General features: G+C 46.0%; 1 pseudogene; it reads left to right on the top strand.

Moving 5' to 3' along the window:
- The window catches only part of LOC103192565, a 5,660-nt pseudogene extending 2,661 nt beyond the window's left edge, over positions 1 to 2,999 (top strand).
- Positions 3,000 to 6,087: the final 3,088 nt, after the last annotated feature.

Here is a 6,087-nt window from a genome sequence, read left to right as displayed (position 1 = left end):
GTATAGGGTTGGCAGACAGTGGTCCTATAACTTTATGTGTATGATCTGAATTCCCAGGTGTATAATGGAGCTGACAAGGGGCAAGGTTGTAGTCACTGCTTGGTCACAGCCAGCTACACAGAGGGGCTGAGTAGTTGAACCTGTGGGTTCAGGACCATAGTCACAGAGGACATCAAGCTCAACTGGCATAACATACTACACAAAACATTGTTCCACCTCCTACTGTAGTGAGTAGCGACTGGGATCTTAAAAGCTTGCAAACTGCCATCTAGATGCAACAATGGGTCTCTCCTCATTCAGAGGCAAGAAAAATGAAGAAAAACAAAAATTCATGGGAACAATTAGTCCTAGCGACTGGTACACCATCCAATCTGTGGCCTATATAACTATGAGACCAGAAGAACTAGATGGTGCCCTGCTACTACTGTCAACCATTTGGAAGAGGATCTAAGTAGGAGATCCTGGATAGACAGGGATAACAATGTGGAACAAAACTCAAAATCATTTGGGGGAAAAAAAGGGGGGGGGAACCAGGTTTGCTGGCCCAATAGAGCCTGGTGGAACCACTGAGACTATGGCCCCTAGCTGCCCTTCAAGTCTGGAATTGAACACATGCCTGTGGCTTTCAGCCAAACAATAGACAGGCATATGAGTTGAACATTTACCTGAGGTAGATACACTTCTTGGAGAGAACAAGCATGGAAGAAAGAAGGGCTGCTTATGCACAGGGAGACAGCTCAGGGGGCAGGGGTGCATGGAGGGATGGACACAGGGAAGAGGAAGTAGGAAGGGACATGTTGCATTGTGGTAAATTGTGGTCAATGTCATGAGACAAAGTGTATGTGAATGGCTGTATGGAAAGTGTATTTGCCCAAATCACAATAAAAAGAAAAAAAATAAAATAAAATAGGTGTGATGCATGCCATTTCCCTCTACAGCAGCAGAAAGATGTGGCAGAAAGGCCCAGTCTCTGCAAAAGAACATCTCCCACTCCAAATGTATCACCTTACTGTGATCACACTGGGCGCTTTGCTCCACAACCTGTATATCCTCTCCCTTTGCTTTTGTATCTTCACACATGGTTCTAAAAGGAGATCACATTGATTGTTGCTTACTCTGCACAGAAATCCAGCCTGCCAAATACAAAAATAAAAAAGACAAACAAACCAGGTAGTCAATTCAAACTCATAGGACCCCTTGTGTTACAGAGTAGAACTGTGCTCCATACAATTTTCCTGGGGATCCTTGGGTGGTACAAATAGTTAAACGTTGGACAACTAACCAATAGGTCAGAGGTCAGTTTAAATCCACCCAGAGGCTCCTCTGAAGACAGGGCCTGGTGATCTGCTTCCAAAGGGTCACAACTTTGAAAACTCCATGGAGATGTTCTACTCTGCATATATGGGGTCACTATGAGTTGGAATCCACTCTTCAGCAGCTCACAACAATCTCTTCCAAAGCAGATGGCCATGTTTTTCTTCCCCAGGGTCGCTGGGTAGGTTGAAAGTGCCAATCTTTTGGTTAGCAGCTGTGCAGACCACGTGGGCAACTCTAGGCCCCTACCCATCATGACAGTTGTCCATTAGTTAGCATCACCTTTGCTGTGAAGTCAGACCTCAGCATTTTTCTTCAGGAAGTAACCAAAAACTGTCCAACAATATAAACAAATTAGGCTTCCACCAAGAGAGGAAAAGGGGAGAGAAGAAGGTAAGATGATGGCCTACACAGCTGAATGTCCACACCCTCTCATAATAAGTATAGGGACAAAAGCCAAATATAAAATAAACAATGTAGTGGAACTAAGGGACTCAGAACTCTGGAGATCAGCAGAGGGACACAACACCTACCCGACACTAGAGCAGTGAGTAGACAGACAAGGTAGGGCACTTTGTCTCTGGTCAACAAATGGGCTTTTCCAAGAAAACACCAAACGGGAAATGAACCTGGAGTCCCAGGGAAGAGTCCACCATGGCTTCTGCGAAGGCTTTGTCAGGCGCCAGAAGGCTGTTGGGCCAGGATTGCAGCTGAGGTCATAGAGGTGTTCAGGGACATGGCCGGGCACTGAGCTGGTGGAGGCAAGGCCAAAGAAAAGGAGTGGCTTCCAGTCACCAAGCTGGGCCACCTGATCAAGGACATGAAGATCAAGCACCTGGAGGAAATCCCTCTCTTCTCCCTGCCCATCTGATGTCATTGACGTTTTCCTGGGGATGTCCCTCAAGGAGGAGGTTTTGAAAAACCATGCCTGTGTAGCTGCAGATTTGTGCCAGCCAGCAGACCAGGTTCAAGGCATTCATTGTCATTGTGGACTACAATGGCCAAGTCAGCCTGGACTTTAAGTATGCCAAAGCGATGGCCTCCACCATTCACAGGGCGGGGCCATCATCCTGGCCAACCTCTCCATCGTGGCCTTATGATGACATTACTGGGTGAACAAGATCAGCATGCCCCACACTGTTCCCTGCAAGATGACCAGCCACTTCAGTTCTGTGCTGGTGTGCCTCATCCCCATACCCAGAAGCCCTGGCACAATCTCTTAGACTCCTGAGCCCATGAATTTGTAGCTGATGGCCATTATTGATGACTGATGGTGTAGTAGTTAGGCATTTGGCTGCTAACCAAAAGGCCACTGGTTGAAACCCACCAGCTGCTCTGTGGAAGAAAGATGAGGCATCCTGATTCTGTAAAGATCTACTGCCTTAGAAAACCAGTGGGGGTCACTATGAGTCAGAATCCACTGGATGTCAGTAAGGTTTTTTCCTTTTTAACACCTTGGCCAAGGTTTGCACTGCCACCCTGGGTAGCTTAGTCAAAGCCACCTTTTTGATGCCATCTCCAAGAACTACAGCTGTCTCATCACCACCACCACCACCACCCCACCTCTAGAAAGAGACCATGTTCACCAAATCTCTCTACCAGCTATTCACAACCGTTTTGTAAAGATCCACACCCGAGTCTCTGTGCAGAAGACTCAAGCTCCAGCTGTGGCCACCAAATGGTGATTTTTATACAAGAAAAATGAAGTGAATTAATTAAGCCTGAAAGAAACAAAAGTCCAGTCCATGGAAGGGTATGAGAAAAGATCTTTGCTTTGGTTGTTGAATTCTTCATATCTGCCTGGGGGATAAGGATCTTCAGGGAAAGGCCAAGTCCAGAATTGGAAGAGGAAAAAAAAAAAAAAAATCTCTTGCAAATGGCTTTAAATAAATAAATAAATAACCAAACCCATTGCTAGATTGACCTTAGATGACAGAGTAAAATGGCCCCATCGGGTTTTGTAGGCTATCGTTTTTACGAGTCTGAATCAACTTGATGGCAATAGGTTTAATCCATATGGAAGCAGATGGCCAGGTCTTTTCTCATGGGAAGAGGCTGGTAGGTCAAACTGCTGACCTTTAGATCAGCAATCCAGCACTTAACCATTGCACCACCATGGCTCCTGCAGATGGCTTCAGTCCCCATGAGACAATTGTGAGCAATTTACTTTAAGGACTGCAAACAACAGACTTCCTGAGAACTTGAATATGTGAACGTCCTGTGGCTGGAAGGGGAGCACTTCCTGTGTTAGTTGCCGTGGAGCTGATTCAAAGTCAATTAACAAAAAGTGCATCAAGAGGTTATAAACCTCTGCCTCTCCACCTATATCTACTGCCTCTGAAAAAATTCCTGGACCTTTGTGGGGGCTCTAGAAGCAGGGCAGACACTTAAATCAATGAAGGAAGTGCCATGTGAAGGGATAGGCACCTGATCTTTCTGGGGTAACCACAGGTAGCAACAAGCCAACACCCCCCATTCCTCAGCCCCCCATGGAGGTGAGAGGCCTGCGTTCCCACATTAGCCAACTAGTGACAGAGCAGGCAATGGGGCCCTTCTCCATAATTCAGGGTTGCATAGGCTGCCGTGGTGACTTGGTCCAGGGGTGCTCTGAAAAGTTCAAGCAAGAGAGGAGACTCCAGGCCTTTCCTGGTGGTATGGCATTGTCAAGGGCCCTGGGTGGCTGAAACGGTTTGCACTAGGATGCTAACCAAAGGGTGATGGTTCAAACCCACACAACGGTGCTGAGGAAGAAATGATTACATTAAAAAAAAAAAAAAAACCTATAGAGCCCAGGTCTACCTTGTAACACTTGAAATTACCTTGAATCAAAATCTACTAGAGAGCAATGGGTTTGGTTTTGGTATCATTGTGGGTCCAATCACTGGGTCAGAGTGCCCTCTACTGGAGACATCTCTACCACTGACTGATTGCAGAGAACAGAATTGGAATCCACACCTTGTAAATAAATAGCTTGGGAAAGAGCCTAAACAGTAGAATACAGCCTGCATCAAGTAATAACAGCAATCCCTGAGGGGAGGGAGAACCAGATCCTTTCTGTACTCAGCTTTCAGTTTTCTCCCTGGAGGGAGGAAAGAAATTAAAACTGAAATTTAGGCAGTGGAAAGATGCCATTATGACTTCTAAGTTCCACATTTTCTTACCACTGTCCAAGATCTACCTGTGAAATCTGCCCCTTCACAGAGAATCAAGAGGGTCACACATTGATAAATGAGAAAAGCAATACACGCTTTCAAGCCAGAGCAGCTGAATCTATTCTGGTCATCAGCAAGTAGACAAATGCAGCAGCCAGGAAGCTCTTATAATCACATTTGGCTTAATACTAGGATGGCCAACGACATCCTGATCTCTAGGGTAAAAGTGGGAGCTCTGGCAGCATAGTACCTAAGGCATTTTACTGCTAACCAGAAGACTGGTGGTTCAAACCCAACAGCCACTCCTTGGAAGGAAGGTTTGGCAATCTACTTCCATAGTGATACTGCCTCGAAAACCCAAGAGGGGTCCTATGAGTCGGATCTGACTCCATGGCAATGAGTGAGGGTGAAAGCAGTTTAAGACAAGGAAAACGTCCTTCAAAACCACTTGATGAAGAAATGTGAACATGAACACCAGGGTTCAGCTATGTTTCCATAAGAATATCATTAAGTTTATATTATGTTGTTTTCTTTTCATCCTTAGCACCACAAAGGTTGTGGTTACCAAACAAATAAACCAAAAAAGCCAAACTTCCTGCCGTCAAGTTGGATCTGACACATAGTGACCCCGCTATGTGTCCCAGGCAGTATCACTATGGAAGTAGATTGCCCAATCTTCCTTCCGAGGAGTGGCTGGTGGGTTTGAACCACCAGTCTTCTGGTTAGCAGTCACATGCCTTAGGCACTACGCCAACAGAACTCAATCAAGTAAATAGCATTCCCATACTGTATTGGATTGGGCCAGAAGACAAAGATAATGTCGAACTCATTCTCTAACATAACTTTTAAAGTGCCACATACAAGTTAGCAGCAAGGGCTTTTCGGGTATATCTGTGTACCATTCACCCCAAAATATCCTGTTTCTTATATATCAGTGTTGTTAGAACAAGGTCCTTACCCCCTGTCATGTGAAGCCAATGATCACAACAGGTGGAAGTGGGAAAGCAAAAGGTTTACTGAGGATTGATATCCAGGGAGACAAAGAGAATCGCTCCTCTAAAAAGTCTGCCTCCTCGAGCAAGGGGATAAGTATGATTATATGAGGGAAATGGGAAGGGGTCGAAGATCCTCTGGGCTGCCAGGAATGTCTTTGTAGTTCTTTTTCCGTGGTTACTCCTGACTTGGTATCCCTCTTCCCCGGGTCATCTTGCTTCATGGACTATGGTCCTCAGCCAAAACCAGTCGTGGGACAGGGTTGTGTGTAAGAGAAGGTGTGATAGTTGGAGCTGTGTGTCAACTTGGCTGGACCACAATTCTGTGTGGTTTAAGCAATTGTGATGTATGTTGTTCCCAGGATGGGATCAGATGTATATGTTTTGCGCAGCCAATCCACTGAAAGAGAGTTTCCCTAGGCGTGCCATTGGGTAGGTGTCTTCCTGGCCGAGTGGGTTGCCTTCGGGCATTAATTGGTAGAAGAGACCAGGGCTTGAAGTGGAGTAGTAGGTTGGCCGGCCCATAGAGTAAGAAAGCTGATTTTGGGGCACGGTTTTCCAGCGGAGTGGGTTGCCTTTGCCATTAATCAGTAGAAGTGGAGAGACCAAGGGAATGGAAGCAGAGCTGT

The sequence above is a fragment of the Orycteropus afer genome, unplaced genomic scaffold (assembly GCF_000298275.1).
Source record: "Orycteropus afer afer isolate SDZICR_OR568_19922 unplaced genomic scaffold, OryAfe1.0 scaffold00029, whole genome shotgun sequence".
NCBI lineage: Eukaryota > Metazoa > Chordata > Mammalia > Tubulidentata > Orycteropodidae > Orycteropus > Orycteropus afer.
This window is presented reverse-complemented; position numbering and strand designations above follow the sequence as displayed.